Genomic DNA, 23,844 nt, shown 5'->3' with positions numbered 1-23,844 from the left:
ATAGGAGGTGTGTCCAAGTGGAATAGCAATCATTCATTGAAGTTCATGACACAGCAAGTTCTGCAAACCAGAGAAGCTGATAAACTCACTGTGCACAACCAGCCAAGAACTAAAATTGCTGTTTCTTTGGAATTGTTAACAATTCAAGGAGGAAAATACAGTTTGTAATAAGAATAAGGTAACTAAAAATGATACGTCTGCTCTAAAATGAAAATAGTCTGAAAGCATACTTGTGGAATCAAAACATCTGAATTTAGTAGAGTTCAGATGTTTAACTTTGACTTCAATACATCATCATTCTGTTTCAGTTCAATATTTTAAAAAAACTTTAAATGGAATAAAAAGCTTTCATTAGAAAGCAAATCTAAACACATCACATACAATAAATATAAAATGAACAGACAGTATAAATAGATAAATGCATTATATATGTATTCTAAACAAAAATGTATAGAAATACATAATAAGAAAATCCTAAGGAAATGTAGAGTTTTCAGATTTTGCAAAGATAACATTTTTATATTTCCTATTCTGTAATACAAAAAAAAATAATTATGTGTGCATATATATGCATGCATTTATATATTTTAGGTCTAATAAAGCTGTTTGATTTTGGTGGAAAATGGTTAAACTAAAAAATGTTGAAGTAACTCAAGCTGCTCCATTAGACATTTACATTTGGCAATGACAGAATACAACCTTGAGCTGATCTTTGTGCTGACCACTGTGTTTTCTGTAATGCAGTCCTAAATGCCACCAATGCCATCACCATTTCCATGTGATTTTTTGTATTACGGGCACCATCTGCACTAATGAATCAAATAGTGATCAGGAACCTGCTTCCAAGCATGACACTAGATGCTGTGGTGCAGCTTGAGAACATATATCTATCTGCTCTTGCCCTTCATAAATAATCAACTAAATATATTTTGGTCTCTCAAACCATTTCTTTCTGACCCAAGCCAAAACTTTTTCCACAGCTTTTAAAAAATTCAAAAGCATGGAAAGACAAGGGGCAGCATTTTGGACTATGCTTCAGCTCTTTTTTAGTTTGCTCATATGGATGTGGCTGTGAGCCTACTGACTGGGGCTACAATCTCCTTCTCAAATATATGTTTTTGGTAAGAACAAACAGGCCTTGCAACAGTAAAATTGAGAAAGAAATAGCAAAAATCCTTCAGGAAGAGAAATACTGGAAGGACCTATGAAATCTCAAAACATGAACGGGTTTGTTCACATAGCTTTGAATAAACATTAATGGAATTCTTGGGACTGATCTGGCATTAAAAAAGAATTGTGAGATAGACTGCACCAGATTAGATATCCTGAATTGGATTCCTAGACTAAACACAAAAAACTTCCAGACCAACCTTATACTCATCCACCTTCTAGACTTTAAGTCATTTCATAAAACTATTCTTTCAAGCAATATTTAATCGTGAAGCAGTCTTGTTCTTTTCAGAACGAGTGTGTATTGAAGTTATACAATCAGTTCTTTAGCTCCTTTGTAATAATATATACAGCAATTTTGTGACATATCCATTATCACATACATAGAACATTCAGTTGATGATGATTTATGCCTCCCACTGCTGCTGTCAAATCAATGATGACAAGTGTCCTTGTCTTACTCTTCAGTTTTCTGCCATAGCAGCCTTGGTGTAGATCCTTCTGTTTATTTAACAGTGGTAAGGAGAAGGTGCCAGCTGCATCCCATCTGATGGGAACCATTAAGACAAATATTGCCCTAGCATAAGGAGTTCAGTGACAGACCAGGTTATGTTTAAAAAGGTGTAAATATTTTTCTGTATTGACATAATTCTTCAGTGTTTATTCTCCTTTCAAAATAGTTTATAGTTTCAAGTATTGCATTGTGACCCTGAACTAGAAAGCTACTACAGTGAAGTCAGAGAACTGGAGGTGACTTGCCAGGATAACTTTGCTTTCTAGGGTTTGGAGAGAATCCAGGCTCATGCTGCTGTTGCATGCATATAAACTATGCAAATACCTGCACAGACCTAATGCAACAGACTCAAGGGATTCCCAGGTCAGAGAAAGAGTTTTTGCAATGAGAGAAAATAGAGAGAAAGACATTTTGCAATGAGGAAAAATAGAGAATGCAGCTAAGAGAGAAAGAGACTTTGCCACAAGGCTACTAGCAACATCAAAGATGTGTTAAGGACTCTATAGAAGCAGCAGATCTGCTGCAGGTTTAGTTTCCAACTGATAGAGGAGAGTGGGATGAGTGATGGGGCAGAAGAGAATGGAGAGTGTTTGTTTACCAGTTGCAGTTGTGACCACTGACCTTGTTCTTGAATGCAGAGTAGGTTAGAGAGTTTCTCTGAGCACTTTTCTAGTCTAGCCTGTTACAGGGAAAAAAAAATGGAAAAAAATCTTCCTTGATTTAGAAATCTTTCTCAAAAATTGTTCAGTTGTCTCAAAGTCTAATCATTATTACAATTTGAAGGTGCGTCCTATTTGAGTTCTGAGTTTGCTGAACTTCACCTTTCAGCTCAGCTAGATTGTAATCAAGTGTACTGTAAGGTTTTTTTTGAGAAGTGAAATAGGTGAAGCTTCTCATATGTTATACCATGGCGCAACTTCCCATCACTTAATCACAGAGGTTCTCTTCTCAAACTGCTGCTCAGTTTTTACCTTTCAGCTGTAAGTACCAATCCCTCCCACCAACATACTACATGCATTTTCCCACTAGAGTCTAAAACAATAGTAATAGTAAAAATGGTAATAACTTCCAACGCAAGAAACAACTCCATAGGCTACTGCTAACAACAAATCCACTCTGTGATGATTTGCAGTGTTCTGTTATATTTCTGAGAATGTAGTTATTGCATTTTAATACCAGTGTCTACCATGCTGAATTTATGCTGTCCTTCTTTTTGGTCAAATTTTGCACACCACTACAGTCAAATGCTCTGCAGAAGCCTGTCACATGAATACTATTACTGTTATCTGTTCATCAGAAAGAAGAAATTGAGTTATTTTGATGAAATTACTTTTCCCCAAATCTGCACTGACGTATTATTTATAATAAATGTTGTTATCCAGCTGAGAAACATTGAGTGCTATGTCCAAGCACCCTTTCAACTCATTTTTCAGAGTGCAGTTTACTGCCAAACCCACATAACAAAGCAAGACTGTTTTCCTAACTTAGGCACTGCCAGGTCTCAGAAGAGTCGTTTGACTCTCTCCTTATATGCCTTTGGAAACAAATATTTCTTCATGTAATGGCATCAGTCTAGGATCATCTGTGACACCCTAGAGTATATAAAACATCTGTGCAGTGTTTCTGATGTGGCATAGAATCTAATGATAATCTCTACCCTACTGTGAATGTCAGAATGTCAGGCAGGGTGTCTTAGGCACTCTTCTTCCACGTAACTAGAGATAGGACTAGAGGGAATGACCTCAAATTGTGACAGGAGAGGTTCAGGCTGGGTATTAGGAAAAATTTAATCTCTGGAAGATTGGTCAGATACCAGAATGGGCTGCCCAGGGAGGATGGTGGAATCACCATCCTTGGAGGTGTTCAAGAAACGTTTAGATGTGGTACTTAGGGACACAGTTCAGTGGGCAATGTGGTGGTAGGTGGATGTTTGGAATAGATGATCAGAGAAGTATTTTCCAACCTTTATGATTCAATGAAATGGCAGCAAATGCATTCAAAGATAAATTGAGCCCTGAGTACTCTCAGCATGAGCTGGCTGCTTCTAGTCTCTGCAGCCTGTATTGACCAGAATTGACTGGAATGGGAGCTGAAGCATCTATCTTCCATATGGTAAAGCATAGGCAGAATTATTTAAGCACCTTCATGTAGAGCTAAATATTGATTCACTATTTCGACAGCTGGCAATATTTAGGCTGCATCTGAAATAACCAGAAGGTATAAGTTGTTCTGTGCCATGTAGATCTGATTCCTTGCAGGGTCAGAAGGCATGGCTCGCATTCAGCCCACCATGATTTTGAGTTTGCCCTATTTCTTTTCAGAGTGGGAGAACATAAAATTTGAGGAGGTATGGTGGATTTATTGCTGAAAAACAGTGATCAAAATGTTTGCAACATGCTATTTTCAAAACTTCATACTATTTTTTTTCTTTCATGTTTCAGAAAGTCACATGTTTCTTACTGGAAAAACAGGGAATGTCATAGAATCATAGAATCATAGAATCACCAAGGTTGGAAAAGACCTAAAAGATCACCCAGTCCAACCGTTCACCTATTCCCAATAGCTCCTACTAAACCATGTCCCTCAACACAACATCCAGCCTTTCCTTGAACACCCCCAGGGTCGGTGACTCCACCACCTCCCTGGGCAGTCTATTCCAGTGCCTGACCACCCTTTCTGAAAAGTAATACTTCCTCATGTCCAGCCTGAATCTCCCCTGCCGCAGCTTGAAACCATTCCCCCTGGTCCTATCACTAATGACACGAGAGAAGAGGCCGACCCCCAGCTCACTACAGCCTCCCTTCAGGAAGTGATCGAGAGCAATGAGGTCTCCCCTGAGCCTCCTCTTCTCCAGGCTGAACAGTCCCAGCTCCTTCAGCCTCTCCTCATATGGCCTGTGTTCCAGACCCCTCACCAGCTTTGTTGCCCTCCTTTGAACACGTTCCAGGGCCTCAATATCTTTCTTGCAGTGAGGGGCCCAAAACTGGACTCAGTACTCGAGGTGCGGCCTCACCAGTGCTGAATACAGGGGAACAATCACCTCTCTGCTCCTGCTTGCAACACTGTTTCTGATGCAAGCGTCTTAGTAGACGAACATCAAACATCAAACATAAACTGCTCTATTAGCAGCAGTTTGCAACCATGATTTAGCCCATCTGGAAATGCCAACCATAATGGCATTTGAACATTTCATTGCGTGTTTTTTCTGGACAAAGGTATCCATTTCTGTGTACAAGGATGTGTACAAGTGGGCTTGTGTGTATATGTGTGTATGTGTTAGCAACTGAAAAATAATGGAAATAAAATATGTGATAGTCATCTGTTAATAAATGAACTGGCTAAATTCAATTCAAACTTAAGACCCCAAATTACCCAAATTGTTGTGAGAAGAATAAAACAAGTATTAGAAATGTCAACACAGTGGTAAGCTAGAGGAGAGAATGCTATAAACTGCGCAAGTTAGAGCACAAAATGGGAGTACCTCTTCAATGAGGGAAGACCATTTTCTCCCGGCTTTGGCACTGCATTCTTCAGAGATAAATTACGTTCAGAAATTACTTCAAATCTTTTTTTTTTTTTTAAGTATAAAATAAATACGATTATGATAATTAAAATGAGAAAGAACTTCAATAATTTAGATTTTAATCATTTTTAATGTAGAATCTGTCAAAAAAACAGCTGAGAAGAATGTTCAACAGAAAACGCTTTCACAAAGATGACCTTTTATCATAGATCAGATTAAATCAATTAGTGTTATAGTTAACTAGATATTTGTAAATCCAGAGGCAATTTTTATTCATGGGTGAACGGAATGCACTCCATGAATAAATCACATTCATTTTATTTTATGTACTTGAAATATGGCAGAATTGCCACATGTATCATGAGATTTGGTGTTTTTTCCCAGTGTACCAACTTCTGAATGCACTCATTTTTAAACTGCACTGAACAGTGCTATATTTAATTATAATCCATGAATCCTAAGCAGTACTGTTGTTTCTTTACACAAAATTGCTGTAAAGAAATATTCATTGGCTTGATCATTTCCTGCTTCCCATATTTATGTTTTGTCACTCTTGCTGTTACCAAAATACAGCTTTGTTATTTTTCTTTTAGGAATGAATATATGCTATTAACCCATGATAGCAGTGCAGCAGACAAGGAGGGAAATCTGGTTTTGTTTTAGCAGTACTTTTAAATAGTGGAATTCCCTAACTGGCTAAAATGATCAATTCTAAGGTTCAGTAAGATTGTGTTTAGAAACCACCACATTTGTATAATTATTTTCTTAAGTTTGTATGCCATTTGTTCAAAATGTTGAAATCAGCACAAACTTTTGCACTGACTTCCATCAATTTTTGTTCGTGCTCAAGCTGTTCACAAAGGCCTAACCCTAGGTCTTCCATCTCCCATGAAGAATAGGATTTATAACTGAAGATCAGCAACAATTTAGCATTATCTCTCATCATCTAACTTTCTGCAGCTAATGATGGGATAAGACTGTAGATTAGAGCACTGACTGGTGAACACTGGTCATGCAGTCCTGCACTATTGCCTCTGTACAGTTGGCTCTCAGTGTGTGAGTTTCATTTACCCACTGACAGCACAGCTTTCATGTAATATGTCCTCTTGGAATTCCAAACAAAAGACTTTGTGTCAGGCTCCAGATGGAGACTGCAGACCCTCTCTCAACCTAATGATCTTCACCATCCATCCACACATCCAAGCTGTGCTGTCAGTTTCAGCTAATAGTATTCAGCTGCACACTGATCCTCATCAGGACAGTGCATTATCCCCAGCAAAGTTTCTTTTGTGTGTACTGGGAATATATATCCTATCACTCAGCCCTGAAACAACTTCTTTTTCCCTTGCTGATAACCTTTACATTTTTTAACTTTTAATTAATTGCTGAGATGATCACCTTAAAACAGAATTATCTAGGCATGATGGTGAACAGAGTGAAATCTAAAATACTGGGGGAGAAAGAGTGGATAACAACAATTACAAAAGGCCATCAAAATCTGCCTATAACCAATGGGTGAGTTTGTAGAAATAATAAGCTTGAAAAAGGCATCAAGAAACACCAAATGCTGGAACTAGGCTTGCTAATGTTCTGTTTACACTTCAATTAAGTGATGACTAAAGAGCTGAACCAATGAGGAAACTCATTGGGCTAGAAAGACGTAATTTCAGAACACAAATGCCAAGTATATATATAGAGCAATAAATAAATACTACCATCTCCCACCAGTTTGGGAAACACAGCATGCTTCAGCTTTGCTGGAGTCATTTTTGCTTCAAGGTTTCCCTGAATCTTTTTAGGTGTCTTGATATCTTGGTTTAAAGAATTAGCCAGTATCTAATGGTGCCAGCATAAAGTGTTTATTACATAAAGCTCTTGGTTGTTTCATTTGAAAGAAGCTTCTGTGAAGTACTAGAATGAACAGATTCTTCCAATTATTATTCAGTTTCTGAAGTACCTGAATAATTAATAAATGCTTTGCTACAAACAGATATCATGAGATACCAAATTCACTGCAAATACCAAAGACTCCCTCACACCAAGTCTTTTTAACCTTCTGTGCCTGTTCTGTTTCCAGTCCCTCACTAGGCTCTTCAACATGTTCCCATTCTTGAACTCCTTTTAAGATTAGTTCAATTTAAAAAAATTGGAAGCATTTTTCCATTCAGAACGAGGCCCCATTTGCTGGGGAAAAGTATTTGCTGTCTTTTTCGTTTGCTATTCAGTCATGCTGAGGGCTCTCAACTGGGTCTGGAGGACATGGTGAGCATTGCTGCAGGATATACAAATTCTCCTCTGTGAGTAGTTTCCATTTTGTACTCAGGTAATTGAAAGAACTACTGCCTTTTCATTGCCTTCTTTCACATCTGACCATGTCTTTCTGCACACTGGTCTTCCATAATCAAAGTACAACCAGATCTCATGAAGCAGCTACCTCTTATGATCTAGAGATGACTTGTTACATGGCTAGAAGAAGAGGATTTTTTTGTTTCAGGGATAATATGAAAAGGCCTCCTTTTTTTTTCTTTCTTCTGATGAGTGTGACAAGGTAAATGTAAAAGTGAAAGCAAAAAATAAGGTACTATGCCATATTTGAAATTAATTCATTTATGCAATTTGTTTTCCGTCTCATCTGTTCCATCAAAATTACATGAATGAGAATTGCCTGCTAAAACACTGGAATAGATCATAAGGCTCCTTTTTGTCTTCTCACTGCATGTCTTTTAGGTCCATGGTGCCCATCTGCAATTCTATGTAGTTAAGCTAGTGTGTGAGGGAAGCGGAGAAAGATGGACTTGAGTAATTGATTACACTAGCTCAAATCTGGAATAGCTCTTCTAACTTCAGTGGAAGACTTGTCTTTAAAGCAGTGGAGAGTAGATTGTATCTTGATGCCTCACTAGCCTGTCTCTGCCACCACAGGTAATCCTCTGTGACTCACATATGTCTGTATGAAAAGAATTAAGGGGAAGAATAAGTGAGAGACTGTATTTGCAAACAGTGTTGGAAAAAGAGAAGAAAAAAACCCACAAAAGTCTTCCTTTGTATTCTGTTTTACTTTCTGTGAAATGGTGCTCAGAAAAGGTCTCATGCTCTGGAAGACTAATAGCACTGCACAGACTTAGTTGTTAAAGGTCCTTTTTCCTGTGCTAGAACTTGTTAGCATTTTACAGATCAGAGAGAAGTGCCAGCTAGTCATTATTAAAGTTCATTAGCAAATGATTACACATAACAGTTACGAATCTGAGTCAGCATCAGAAACTAATAAATTCATCCTTATCATGAATGAAAATGACTAATGAGTATGGTCTGTACATAACCAAACAATGTAAGGTCATTGTAACTTATTAAGCAAAATAATGGATAATGTGAGATTCTGTTTCTGACCCTGCTCACACTGAAGTCAATCAAAAGGTTCCTGATACTTTTCAGCAAAAGAAAGCATGGCACTGTTTTCTTTGTCATGGAAGACATATATGTATATATAATACATTTGAAACAGTCTTCTGTGACAGATAAAAGATGAATTGATACTCAGGGAATGCCGACAAATAGCTGGATTGAGTTTAGATGTTAGATTCTAGACTTCAGTCTTTCTCAAAACAGCTTTAGGGAGATCAAGAGTGAAACATCCACATGATCAATAAGCTGTTAATGATTAGGGTAATAATTCAGGGATACTTATAAAAGAATAATCTGAGTTTGTTGGGAAAATAAGTGCTGGACATTTACATGAGTCTTGTTACAGCTGTATGCATTTTAGGTTTTTTAAGAGTTTTTTTTTTTTTTTAACTGCTTTTTTCACAGGAGTTTGTATAATAATAATATCAGCAATTAGATTCATAAAATTACAGAACAGTTTTGGTTGGAAGAAACCTTATAGCTTATCTAGTTCCAACCTCCCTGCCATGAGAAGGGGCAGCATCCACTACATGACATTGCCCTTGACCTGCTAGCTGCACCTCTTTTGAGGCGACCTGGGATACAAATGGCATATTAATTACTTATTACTGTTATGATACCACGACATTTCTCAGGAGACAGGATCAGGAAGATGAACAGATTTTCTTCTTCCTAACATTTTAACAAGTAGCAAAATAGGCACCATCCTATTGCTGTTTGGCTATTGATCTGAAGGGATTGTGTGAGAAGGTACCTTGCCTAGGGAATTAAGATCTTCTCTCTACCTTTGAAGGGGTGAAAACATCTTTCCTTTCATGTTGCTTTCATTTATCATTTTTGCTGTGCACCTGCAGTTTGCAGGGAAGTAAGACCGGTGTCAAATCCCAGCTGTGAGTTAGCATCATATGCCTAGTCTTGTTAAGATAGCAAACAAAAGATCACAGCCTTCCAATGATCAAATGTATAGTTACCCTTGGTGCTGTCTAAGTGCTCTGTTTCCATTGGCACAATCTTAGAGTCCATCTTAAAGTTATATTATGAAGCTGAAAGGCAATACAATGGAAGAAGTAATTCATTCAACACATTTGAATTATGTTGGTAATGCAAAACAAACAAGGAGCACTGTGTTGTGTCACAGAGGAAGGAATAAGCAATTGCTGATGTGGTTTAGGATTTAAGTAATCTTTTTGCTCCGAGATACAAAGTTTTATTTTTATTCAGACCTAATCACTTCCTACTGAAACACATTTTCAATTCCACATTGAAGTGTAAGAGCAGAGCAGACCCTCTCCATTTTGTGGGAACCCAGGAGCGATCAACATAGTTTCCACTTTGCCTTGTCCATGGCAAGGTCCAGCTTACAAACTCTCCAGGACCCCAACCTTGGAAGTTTTATTTTCTGTGGAAACAAAGGGAGTTCTACAGAAACTGAGGCTTCAGGTTAACTACCCCCTTTTCTGGTTCCCCCCAGGGTTACTAGAGAGCAATATTAATAAATTGTAGTTTTAATTTTCGTGACGTGCTCTTTGTCTTCATTACTGCTTCTGTAGCAAAGTCCAAGTGGCAAGCCTTTATAGTGCAGGGTCCTGTCCCTAAGGAGTGTCTATGCCAAGGTCAGTCGAAGACTAAGGGAAGCCAAAATAATAGAATGAGGAATTGGTTTTACAGAAAATCCAACTAGATTTAGGGAAACTAGCAAAGTTAGGGCTGCAAGAAGGATTTAATGTGGATTGGCTGGAAGATCTGCAGATGAATTCAGAAAGTTTGGACTATACATAAGAACAAAATTCAAAGTTGATAACATGCCCTCTGCTTTAATTCTGCAAATACTATTCACTTGTGTGGAATTCTTCTGTCTCTTGTAAAACTCACAACTTTTCAGGGTTTCAATTCATCCCACCTCTAGAACAAACTGATTATGCAATATGACTAAGCACCTCTCTGGCTGCGCTGGCAACCTCTCCACCATTTTACTATCATTTCTGGTATTCTGGTGTTTGTATGAGAGGAAAAAGCTGCTCATAGCTATCACTGCAAGGTTACTGCAGGATCGTGAGCTTCCACAGTGCACTGCCTCTTTATCCTATCCTTCATTTATGTGGTGGCTGCAAAGAGGTGGTTCTATCATTTACTGCTTCCTGGATTCTTCTTTGCTCTCGTACCTTCATGACTCTTGGATTTCCTCTATGAAACAAGCAAACATACAAAAGAACAAACAACAATGGAAAAACCTTACAGACTTCTTCCTCAGTAATAGTAGTCAATAGTAGTACTCATTTCTCTTGTTTTCCTGTGCCCCAGAATTGGAGATTTTCCTCTGTTCAATAAAAGGGAATCTATTATCCATAACTTTCTTTCAAATTACTGTATTTTATTCCAGTGATTTGTTTAGCTGACATTTTAATAGTCAGTAATTTGTTCTCTATGGGTTCTAATGCTGGATTTATTGTAAAGTATGTGGTAGGAACAATTAAGCATTTTAAAATTGCAAACATATATCATTTCCTCCATATTTTAGATCAGGTAATGCCTGCAGTTTTCCTTGAAAAAAAGCATTTTCTGCATCAAGGATACAAATACAGAGTTTTGAAGGAGTAGGGAGCTTGTCAAGGACACAAGACTTGGAAAGAATCAACCCCATCAAGGCAAACCAGCCTAGTAAAAGCTAAATGCCTACTTTCTTTCTCAAATTAATCCATTGATCACTGTACTTTTAATCCACAATCCCACTCAGTATTAGAGATTGCATATAAATTCAAAACATGGCTGAAAAAAAGCCCTGTCATCAAAGTAAGTCTTTGCTCTTAAATCTGTGTGGGCTGCACAGAGGGATTAGGTTCCTTTAAACATACAGTAACTGTTGTTCTTGAAGGACTAAAGCACCTTTTCTGGGCATGTGAGTCACAGTGGTTGTGTTGCATTTCTCCAGGATCATGAACATTTTAAAACCTTTGCTGTGGCTTTTAGCATGCTGGAGGCATATTAATAACCCATAATATTGTCCCTCCCTTCTACAAGTTCTTCTACAGGAGAGACAGACTTAATTTCCTATGTGTACCAAGAATAGAAAGTTTGAATGGTTTCCTTTTGCCTTCACAAGCTCAACACCTTTTTTGTTTCATAGGAAATATGAAAAACTAATTTCACAGAATTAACTTGAAAATCCTTCTCTGAATAATTCATTTTGGAACATCTGGCTGACTCACAGAGGCTTTACGGCTGCAAGAAACTTCCAAGCCTCAAAATTGCTCTGAACATATCTGCATTTCCTTTGATTATTAATACCATGGACAAGTTTCACAGCTGTTTGTGCCAACATGGAGTAGCTGCGCAAGAGAAATTTACTCTGAATGTACCTAATGTTGTGTGAACTACAAGTTTTCTCCAACTGAAAGCTTTATTTTCACTGTTGTTGAACTCAAAGAGGGGTATCAATTTTGTTCTCACAACTAAAGCAGCTGTCTTGTCTTACTGTTGTCAGCATTAGGCCATTTGGAATGTTCTTATTACGTATCTTGGATTTAAAATATTTGCTTCTAGTCTAATCAAATGTAAGTTTTATGTAACGTGCAGAAGGAAATTATATGTGTGGTTCTAGGCAGATAAACGGAGAAAAGTAAGAAACTCGAAATGTGCAGGCTGATAAAATTTGATAAGCAAATCATCTTATTGTATGAAGACTTATCTCCTAAGACCCTTGTCCTGAAAGTGCGTTGAACAGCTTTTTAAAAACACCTGCTCAGAAGCACCCAAACCGGCTTACAACATGACATTCAAAATCTAATACATTTCCTTGGGCCCCATTTGTTGTCTCTCAATGTAGTCTTCAAACAAACCATCTTCCATTTGTGGCTGTCTGTATAGACTGCACAAAAACATCCATTGGAAGGTGTGGAAGCGCAGGAATTAAGCAGAGGTATTTAAAAACCTGTCAAGGGAATGTGAGGTACAAAAGTGAGAGTTAATGTATATTAACATTAGGTTTTTTAAGTTCCCACCCAGATTTAGTGTATTAGCTGCAGCCCAGAGAAGCTTCTGATTTCCTCCAGCAATGTGCAGGCCCAGAATCACACAGAATCCCACCTCAGGTCTCACTCATTTACAAGAGCAGGGGCTGAGCCTGCATAGCTCTGTTTTTCACAGCAATCACAATTCCCATGGAAGCAACAGCTACGTTAGTCCTGAACTACTTATGGCCTTCAAGTAGAACTACTGCAGAAGGCCCTACTGAGCCAAGTTCTGCCTTTTTCCCCAGGGGAGCAAAAGGGAGCTACATGAACAGACAGCCTCAGTGACTGAGAAAGGAGCTCAGGATGCTGAGGACTACAAGGATGATTGCGGAGGCTTGGACTTAAAGGCTTTCATTAGAGCTTTTTTTTCTTTTTTCTTTTTTTTTTTTTTTTTTTTTGTAATTGCAAAATGCAACAGCTTGATAATGAGTCAAACTGAACAAAATACTCCCACCTTGAAGAGCTGAAACCTTGAAAAGGCTAGGCCTTGTGAAAAGTCATCCAGACAGCACGGGAGGCTGGCTAAGATAGGATGTGGGAGAAGTCTGCAGCAATTAGCTACAGTGTGAAACAACCTGCCGAAGGCAATGACAACTGCTCCATCCCGTGTTGCTGGAGCCAAAAAATGTCTCTGAATCCAGCCTGTAGACAACATAAGCATTTGGTGTGCGCAGCGCAGAGCAGAGGGGCTGAGGGGAGGCCTGATGGCGGTGCAGCTCCTCACAGGGAGCGGAGGGGCAGCGCTGAGCTCTGCTCTGTGTGACAGCGACAGGGCCCGAGGGAATGGCATGGAGCTGTCAGGGGAGGGCAGCTGGGGGAAGGGAAAGGGGCTGCAGCACAGCGCCGTGGGCATGGAGCGGGATGCACAGGGCTGTGGGCACGGCCCTGAGTGGCAGAGTTCAAGGAGTGATGGACAGTGCTCTCAGACATAGGGTCTGATTTTGGGTGGTCCTGTGTGGGGCCAGGAGCTGGACTCGATTATCCTCATGGATCCCTCCAGACCCAATGATTGTGTGATTCTGCATCTTGCCTTTCTGCATGGCTGTGAATTTTTCTGAAACACTAGCAATGCAAAAGGGAAATTTTCAGACTGGAAAAAGAGATGCCAGCAATTGTTTCATAAATATGTTTATGGGGAGAAATAGGTTAAAGGAGAGGAAGGCTATAAACCTCCAAAAGACGTATTACAGAAATCTTTGTGCAAAGCACTACCTGGACTTTCAAAAAATGATCGTGAAATTGCAAAAATTCTCATTAGGCTGAAATGCTGGCCCAGTAAAGAGCTTCTTATAATAGACTGGTTTCAAGAGTACTGATAAACAGTGAAAGGAAGAAGCTGCAGGAAGAAGAGTTTGAAGTAAATGTGATTTAAGTGCTACCTATTACCGACAAGAAATCTGACAAGTTCAAACGAGAAATGTAAAATGAGCTAACTACACAGGAGCTGGAGAGAGCCATCATAGGCAGAGACTAACAAAAGAATAGCCGACCAAGTACACAAAAGGCTTTGCGATTATGGGCAAGAAATAGCTCAGAGTGATGGGATTTTTTGTCAGAAAGATTGTCAAAATAGCGTATCATACAAGTTCATTAATGTGGTGCAAAATCCATAAGAAATCTTGAGTGGAGCAGGGCTTGTAGTATCCAGTGCTGCTCACAGAACTCTGTCCAGCCACAAACAGTGCTGCCGGAGATAAGGTACTCAAGTGTGAAATCTACAACATATTCAGGGAAAACATGCCAGAGAGTCAGTTGTGCTATGTTTTATTCCTGATTACCCTGAGGCCGTGGATGGCACAGTCCAAATGAAATACTACACATCTTAAACACTTGAATCCGTAGTAAAGGAGTCACAACACCCCTTCCATAATTTTTCTGAGCTAATCAGTTTCAGAAGTTAGGAAAAGGGAAAAAGCATCTTATTAGCATCTTCTGAGAAGCCACATAAACCAAATGTATGCAGCACTGAAATAAAGGTAAAGCTCTATGCCAGGCAGTGGGATTAAAGGACATGAACAGTTGTCATCCTCTGGAAGTAGAAGAGTGAGTTTCAACCAGAAAGTATCAGCACCACGTGTCACTGATGGAGCTTATCATATCTACTTCAAGGCTAACTGGTGGACACTGAAGCAGAATCAAGGAGAGGTTGCAGTAACATTCCTGTAAGCAAATAGAAAGTCTGTGTCACCCATTTAGTGTCTAAAGGGACCAGACATTAAAGAAATAATGTGCTTTGGTTGTGGATATGGGAGCTGACTGCAAGTTAGTGAGTGCAGGGTTAGAGATATAGTGTGTTTTTGACCACTTGTAGAGACAATCTCAATGCCTGTATGCAAACCTAAGCACAGGTTTACTGGGGGTTATTGTAGCTTTATGTGGCATAGTCCTGGCTCTCATGCTGTCCCTATTAGAATATTATGTGCTTAGGAGCGTGGAAAATGAGGGGTATTCAGCTAACACCAAAGTTATGCAGTGTTTTACTGAGCTCAGAACAGCTCTTGACAGCTGCTACTAAAACTATGCAGACTTATGTTTCTGTGTTAGCGGAGGATGCAGTAACACTCCCTGGGTCCCACAATAGGCACAAGTTCGCATCAGCTGCAGAGGGATCACTCACACCAGTGTTTGCACAGTCACACCAGTTGGAGATGCAGCTGGTACGAGCCAGGCTGGAAAGTGTTCTGGCTTTTCTATTGAGTTTATCTGCTCCCTCTGCAATGGATTAGAAACACTGAAACCACAGGGAGTAGCAAGGGGAAAAACCATTCTGAAAATGTCTTCTGTCTGGTCAGAGGACTAAACGTAAAATCACTATACTCCAAAATGGAGAGTATGTGTGAATTTAAAGAAATTCAAATATAACTTTTCATAGAATCCTTTGAGTTGGAAGAGAACTTTAAAGGTCATCTAGACCAACTCCCCTGCAATGAAAAGGGTCATACACAGCTAGATCATGTTGCTCAGACCCTGGTCAAGCCTGATCTTGAGTGTCCCCAGGGATGGGACATCCACCACCTCTCTGGGCAACCTATTCCAGTGCCTCATCCCCTCACTGTAAAATACTTTTTCCTTATATCCAAACTAACTCTCCCCTCTTTAAGTTTGAAACTGTTTTCCCTTGTCCTTTCACCATGGACTCTGCTAAAGAGTCTATTCCCTTCTTTCCCGTAGCTTTCTTTTAGCTACTAACTTTAAGGCCACTATCAGGTCACCCCAGAGCCTTCTCTTCTGCAAACCGAAGAGCCTCAGCTCTCTCAACCTGTACTCACTGGAAAGGTGTCCATCCCCTAGATCATTTTTGGGGCCCTCCTCTGGACACTCTCCAATAAGTCCATGTTTCTTCTGTACTGAGGACTCTGCATCTGGATGCAGTACTTCAGGTGATGCCTCATCAGTGATGAGTAGAGGGGCAGGATCACCTCCCTTGACCTGCTGTCCATGCTCCTTTTGATGCAGCCCAAGTTATGGTTGGCTTTCTGGGCTGCAAGGGCAGATTTTTGGCTCATGTCCTTTTTGCCATCCACTAGCATTCCCAGGTCCTTTTCAGCAGGGCTGCATTCAATCTTTTTATCCCCCAGCTTGCATTGGTAGTGGAGGTTGCCTTGATTCAGGTGCACCTTGCACTTGGATTTATTGACCCTTGTGAGGTTCACCTGGGCCCACTGCTCAAACCTGTCTCTCTGGATAGCATCCTGTCCCTCAGGTGTGTCAACCACACCCCAGAGCTTAGTGCCATCCACAAACTTTCTGAGGGTGCACTTGCCCCCACCCACTGTCAGTGTCATTGGTGAAGGTATCAAAAAGTATCAGCCCCAGCACTGACCCCTGGGGAACACCACTTGTCACTTATCTCCATCCAGACATGGAGCCAGTGACCACCACTCCGGATTCAATCCTGCAACCAGTTCTTTGTCCATTCATCAAATCCATATCTTTCCATTTTGGAGAGAAGAATGTTGTGGGATACCATGTCAAAGGCCGTACTGAAGTCTGGATAGATGACATCAGTGGATCTTCCTGTATCCTTTGATTCAGTTACATCATCATAGAAGTCCACAAGGTTGATTGAGCAGGATTTGCCCTTGGTAAAGCTATGCTTGTTCTCCTGTATCACCTCTCTGCCTTCCATGTGTGTTAGCATAGCTTCCATGGTCTTTCCCAGCATAGAGATGGGACTGACAGGTCAGTAGTTCTCAGGGTCATCCTTTTTACCCTTCTTAAAAGTGGGTGTGATGTTGCCTTTTTCCAGTCACCAGGGGCTTCACCTGATTGCCATGACTTTTAAAATATCCTTGAGAGTGGCTTGGCAACTACATCAGCCAATTCCCTCAGGACCCTGGGATGCTTCTCATCAGGATCCATAGACTCATTAATGTCCATATTCTTTAGGTGGTCACGAACCAGATTTTTACTTACAGCACAAGGGTCATTGCTTCCCCAGTTCCTTCCTTCTAATTTAACTAGGGCTGTGTGATGACCAGGGAAGACCAAGGCAAAAAGATTGTTGAGTACCTCGGCCTTCTCCTTGTCTGTTGTTACCAACAATTTTATTATGCCTTTATAGGTATTTTAGTGAGAAAGGAAAATACATCTCTATTTATTTATTTATGAACAGATAAAATTCCTTGTAGAGACTGTTTTACTGGCATTAAGGTTATCTTTTACTTGTTCCTTTTTCCTGGAACTATTTGCTCTGATATAAGGCAATGGTTATGTCGTTGTACTTGTGCCCATCCTAGGGAAACTGAGTGATTTCTATTATCCTGGTAGCCATGCACTGTCTGCTACTAACCAAGGCCCCGATATTCATATTCTTTTGAATTCATTTCTGAGGACTTGAAATACTTTTTATATCTTTCTTTTTAGTCATATTAGGCAGTTATGTTGGGACAAACTCAAAGAGAATCCCTAATCATCTCCTGCATGAGCATTGGTGAATTCCATTTTGCAGCAAGAGCAGAGGTAGGAGAATCTCTAAATCAGGTTAATGAGATGCCAGAGCCAAAAAAAACTTATCTCCAGGAACAACAACAAAAGCCCCCCTGAAAGATAGTGATGTAAGTGCCAGAGATTTTAAACAAGAAGTCACAGTGATGAATGACATGCTGCTCAAGTAACTGGAAGAGTTTGCAGTACAATCTAAATATTAATTTTCCAGCATTCATATGTATTGCATCAATAAAAGTTTAGAAGAGATGCAGGCAGATCTGACAAGGATCTCAAGTGCAGAGCAGCCTGACTGTGAAGTCCTCATTATGTTGTTTTATTGTAAGCTTTTCTGCATGTGATATATTTTGCTCCTGTGTTGATGCTGTAGTTCAAAAAATCTCCTCTGCCTTCCTCCTGTCTACCTAGAAAGAGGGAAGATACAAACAACAAAGATTCAGATGAGTAAATCTATCATCGTTCATGCAAGTATAAGTGGTAACTTAGGAAATTAGAAAGTTTTTTTGAAAATAACTCAAAAAAGTATTTAATAATCTTGCAAAGTATTATCTCAGTGTAAATTGTATTTGAGGAAGGGTGGCATGAATGAGGTCAAAAAGACAGGCCATTCAATGTCACCATATACATATTGTTAGAGGAATATCTGGCAGTGCTAACACAATCACATTGTTTTGTCAAGTATACCTGAAAAAGGAATCCCCTTTCATTTGAAATTAGTTTTATCAGCCCTCTTTTGTCTTTTATTTACCTTTTCAAAATATGTGGTATCTGAACAATTTTAAAGTATTAAAGAACTAATTGTGGTGGTTTTTTTTTTTTTTTTTTTCTGTCTTCTTCTCTAATTATTCAAAACTGACTTCGATTCTTCTGCTGCCAGGACCCCCTGAGCACATTGGCATCAATGTAGCATTGCTGAATTCACTGCTGAAGAAAATTAAAGTTTCTGCTGTGAAAAATATTTGAACTAGCTGTAGAAGTATAAGGAATTGATAGACTTCAGAAATCTCAACACACTTGAAAGCCAGTTGACTGTACTGATTCATATTAACTAGATCTGATTTATATTGTTCTGCTAAATTAAATAAGCTTTCCTAAACCTTTGGTTTCCACAACACTGTTCACGTGTCAGTGGCTAGTAGCAGATACTTTAGAAAGAGAGGGAACAAACCCTGGAAAAGCTCTTTATGGTAGAAAACACCTCCATAATACCCTGCATCAGTCCCTAGGCAGTGTTCATCCAAAGGAAGAAGGGGTTCTATTGGTGCTATTTAAATTAAAGATGTGGCAAATCACTAAAACTAAAGAAAGATCAATGGATTGGAGTCTGTTCCCTCATTTATCCACACGCTGCCGGTTGGATTTCTTTTTCAGTAGGATAAACCTTTTGAGATTTTACTAGATTTTCCAAGATGAGGTCCAGGTCTCTTATTATACATTTATTACTAATGCATAACCCAGAAGCACGGCTAGGTATTTCAAGTGATCCCCTTCAGTGCTCATTACCTGGCATTTGAGAAGAGCAGAATTTAATTTGGCATCACACTCCCTCAGCACCTCCTTTCTCAAGGTCCTTCTGATATTCTTCAGGCTAGTCTCTATCTTCGAGTAATTCAAATTATTTTGTGTCCCATGCAAATATCATCACCTCAGGCTCCTTGTGGTTTGAAGGGCAAACTGAAAGAAAGATCAGCTTATGCTTTTATATTCTTTCTAAGCATCTACTCTTGGTCACTGTTGAAGCAATGAGCTAAAGAGACATTTTACATTGCTGTTTTTCCAATCTCAAAGTCAGCCATTGTCACCAGTATCCTAAATTATTAAACATTTCACCACAAAAAGTAGGCAAGACCCTAAGATTATGAACATTCACAGTGAATCATAGAATCATAAACTGGCTTGGGTTGGAAGGGACCTCAAGGATCATTAAGCTCCAACCACCTGCCGCAGCAGGGCCGCCAACTTCCACATTTAATACTACACCAGTTTATCCATCCATCCATCCATCCATCCATCCATCCATCCATCCATCCATCCATCCATCCATCCAGTGCCACTGGATAAACTAAGTGGGGGAAGTTGTAATTCAGCAGCAACCACATGTGCGTAGAAACACATAGAAAATACCATGCTGTCTCACCAAAACTAGCTCATACCTCTGATTTGCTAAATTTGCACTGCAAAGCCAAACTGAGAAGATTCAGAACAATCTTTGAAGAAGTTTGAAAACACCCACCGTGGGGCTGCCATGAAAAAGTCGGTGATGCACTGCTCTAGTTTATACCGTATTTTGGTTATGATATTGCCCTGACCGATGGAAAAAATGGTATTTGCAGAGTTGTTCGTGCTGTGTCTGGAAACAGTCACAGGCAAGAAATATTTGAAATATGTTGATATTTTGATATTTTAATTATAAGTGGAGAGGGAAAGTACTGATTCATGACATATATAACATTGGTACCTTCTTGTTTCTGATTTTTACCTATGCTGCCTGTAGACATCTTCAGAAAATCCAGGTGATTGATTGCCATCTTCTTCTAATTAAGAAAAGCATTGTAGAGTTTATTCTGAGCATTTTACACTAACCTCTTCTTCAGCTATCACTGTGAACATAATCTGCTTTCACCCCAAATGGAATACCCAAAGGATACTATTTGTGACTTGTGAAACCCTTGGGAGCAATCTGTGCATCATATTCATAGAATCGTAGAATGGTTTGGGTTGGAAGGAACCTTTAAGATCACCTGGTTCCAACCCCCTGCTATAGGCAGGGACACCTCCCTCTAAACCAAGTTGCTCACAGCCCCATCCAGCCTGGCCTTGAATGCTTCCAGGGAGGGGGCATCCACAGCCGCACTGGGCAGCCTGCTCCACTGTCTCACCACCCTCACTGTAAAGAATTTCTTCCTGATTTCTACCCTCTTCCAGTTATTAGTGACAATGAAACTGATTAACATTTCACAAAGAGCTCTTGTCCAGTCACTATTTGCTATTTAGTTGCTAACCCTTGAGTCATTCTTTTCATACAGATGTAATTGTTCTGCTGAGGTTTCAGACCTGAATTTTTCACAGATTTGACTGTAAGGAGACTGGAATAGAGTATCTCATACAGGGGAACATTCCCCTTCCAAGAAAGGTTTAACAACAGTAATATTTTTGGCTCATGTTAATCCCATTCGATATCAGAGCAAGTATTGTGGTAAAGGAAGGATAGTTCTTTGCTTAGGGAGGTTATTTTTCTAAGTATATGATTTTCAGTTATTCATAAAAAGCAAGTGTTCATGTGATGATAATTATGTTGTTCTGGTATCAGGCATAAAGTACTAATTAACAATTTTACTAAAGATGATACATTTATTTTCACTAATTTTACTTATTTGATAAGTTGTTTCAATGAAGCTCTGATAAATTTTAAAAAAGGTTATTTAAATGGCTGCAAGCCGAATCTATTATCTGCAAGTCACACTTGAATAAATCTTATAGTTTAATTTTTAAAGCTTTGCTACATATTTATCAGAGTCATTATTCACCTAGATTAACAATTTCTTCTGACCTCCTGCAACATGTGTGTATGTTATCTCCTAGACTTTTCTGTCAGCTAGATGCTCACTTCCTATACAAGCAACACTGTATTTGTGTAGAAGCTCTCCATAGCAACTAATGAGCTCCTGAGGGTAAGAAAAGCAATGAAGCTCAACTTTGATTTACAAAAATGAATCAGTCATTCCTCCCCCCCACCCTCCCCTCTCTTTTTTGTTTTTGACAGGGACTTTTAAAAGATTTATAATTCAGCTGTATTGTCATTTGCATCCAGTACAATTGCCATAGGAAATTTAACCCTATCCTTAGCAGAATTTGAGATAATCTCTCTCTCCAGAGCTCCCATATACCTCAGGTACAGCTTCCTCTGCATGATGCTTTCTTTATTCTGTAGTTCAGACAAATTTTGCAAGTCAGATGATCTCCTGTTGAGGAGTGACACAGATCAACTGAGCTGTGAAAGGAAAGACTTTCTATGGCTTTACTAAACCTATTGCACTATTTCTCCTGTGATAGTGGGCACCACTCAGTTTTTCTTTGATTTGCTCTGCTTCTGCTGACATTGACATCTGGTCAAATGCAGGGCACCCTGAATTCTGACCTTGTCTAAACACCGTTTCCATCAGTGTGGAGCAGGGAAGACATGGGAAATTTGCCAAGGAAGGTCCCTTTCTAATAGCTACTAGCAAAACCCCCAAGCTATGTTGTATTTTCCTGATTGTTTTTTTTCCTTTAAAATTCGTTTTTGTTTTTGTTTTAAAAATTGCATCTGAGCCTCAGGAACAGTATTATTAAGTTCCCGCTTCAAAAGGAAACAAAGAGTAGGCATAAGAACATTTCAAAACATTGTGATGAATTAACTGAAGTTCTCTGATTTCACTGCTGACCACTTCATTACACTGACTGATACCTCACTGTGTGCAGTTGGCTTTGTTGTAAATTCTTCATATGTGTCTCAGCGAAATAGGCACATGTTGTTCTTTCATACTTTTCCGCTCTTCCCACAGTATTGTTTTTTTAATTTCACCAGAACAGAGAAGTATCCACTTTATTCCTTTCCCTATGATCATTTTATCCCCAAGATTTCCTGGAGAATAAAAACTAGGCATCCTAAAAGACCAACTCAGACATTGTAAATGCAAAATATCAGCCTCCAACAAGCTTCTCTGTCATTTACTTGCTACCCAATGAACAAGTATTTGTTTTGGGTTACATTCTGAGGTAGAGCCAAATTTTTTGTTCCAGTTCAAAAAAAATGCAATTATTTCACTTTCCAGAAAACGTGAGAAAAGAAAGGGCAGTTCCCTCTGGTTTTCATGTATAACATTCATTTCAGATGTATATTCTTGGTGTCTGGTAATAGAGTTATGATCAGTGGGAGTTCAAATACTCGCTCACCAGCAGTAGTAAGAAGACAATATCTTTTATAAATCTTTCTGCCAGTTAAGTAGAAATTAGTTGATGCATTCCAAAATTATGTCAGGCTGACAGACACAAAAGAACACAGGTAGCAAAGATCTAGTTTCCTTAGATAAATGGGATAAAGGTCCCTTTAGATTCAATCCTCCTTTTATCGTAAAGATTCCTTCTTTTCCTCTCTCTCTCTTATTGCTTTTGAAGTGTGATGGAACAACTAATTTCTTGCTGCAGATCTTTCTACATTCAGTTGTATGGGCACTAGAAATCTGCAGTGAAATCTTCACCACTTTAATGCCAGACTTGCTCAGGTGTTACAGAGAAAAGGGCTAGACTAAGCTAGATGGACAGTTATTTTGTTTCTTTAGGTTATTATTACAAGATAAGCAGTGTTTTCAAATTACTCAACACCCTCCTTTCTAAATCCTAAGTAATCTTTTCTCCAAAGTGCACAAGGCTGTTCTATTCATGACCCTTTATGTGGCTTCTCAGTGTTTAAAATGTATTTGTTATTTATGCAGTTCATTAGCCCAGCAGATTATTATTTACCAACATTATGAATCACGCCTGTACTTTCAGTGTATCACTCAATCAAAATCCCACAGAGTTGTTTTTTTTTTATCTTTCACAAAGAACAGTTTTATTTTTCTCTTGTGAAACATCAAAACTTGAAAACAATTAAAAATAATTCAGTTACTTCAGAACAAATTCACAGAAAACTGGCTGTATTTCATTAAAATTATATAGCTATAATTTCAGCAAGTCATGTACTTGCTGTATTTGTATGAATTTGCCTATCAGTCCAGCTGTGGGGTTTTTTTGTGTAGTATTCCAGCCCAGTTCTGGTTTCAGTTACCTTTAAAACACTCTTGGCTTTCAAGACCCTTGAGAAAGAGATTAAGTGGGCACTTGCATAGACATATCTCTTAGCTATCAATTTTAAACTAATCCAACAGTGTAGTGAATAATGGGATATTTCAGTACACAAAACCTGATGGTGAAAGCATAATGCTGTAGGAGAAGAGAAGCACATGCAGAATGACTTCAAACTTTTGAAAGGGTAAACTTGGCCTGTTGTCTCCCCTGAACTAGAAGAATGCCACTGGAATCAATGGTCTTCCATCACCAAGAAATAGGACCAAACTCAGAGGCAGTTTTATCAAGACCTTCAAACCTTCCTGCAACTTCCACAAAGACCCTAAAATGTGGGCCTTGGCTTTTATTGGTTTTCCTTGCTATGACAATGTTTGGCTGCTATGTCTATTGGAGCATTCTGTAGAGGAATACTAAAACTAGTAAAATACATGTAATTTCTCAGTATTAAA

The 23,844-nt window shown here is 39.1% G+C and overlaps 1 long non-coding RNA gene across 1 annotated transcript in view; it reads right to left on the bottom strand.

Moving 5' to 3' along the window:
* Positions 1-16,536: 16,536 nt before the first annotated feature.
* Positions 16,537-23,844, bottom strand: part of LOC128092188 (uncharacterized) — a 36,734-nt gene continuing 29,426 nt past the window's right edge. Inside the window, exons 2-3 of the long non-coding RNA XR_008211675.1 lie at positions 19,070-19,240; positions 16,537-17,970 (exon numbers count right to left, since the gene is read on the bottom strand). This is a non-coding gene — a long non-coding RNA (uncharacterized LOC128092188). The remainder of the gene's footprint in view (positions 17,971-19,069; positions 19,241-23,844) is intronic.

Source organism: Tympanuchus pallidicinctus, unplaced genomic scaffold (assembly GCF_026119805.1).
Source record: "Tympanuchus pallidicinctus isolate F22 unplaced genomic scaffold, pur_lepc_1.0 scaffold6, whole genome shotgun sequence".
NCBI classification, from domain to species: domain Eukaryota; kingdom Metazoa; phylum Chordata; class Aves; order Galliformes; family Phasianidae; genus Tympanuchus; species Tympanuchus pallidicinctus.
This window is presented reverse-complemented; position numbering and strand designations above follow the sequence as displayed.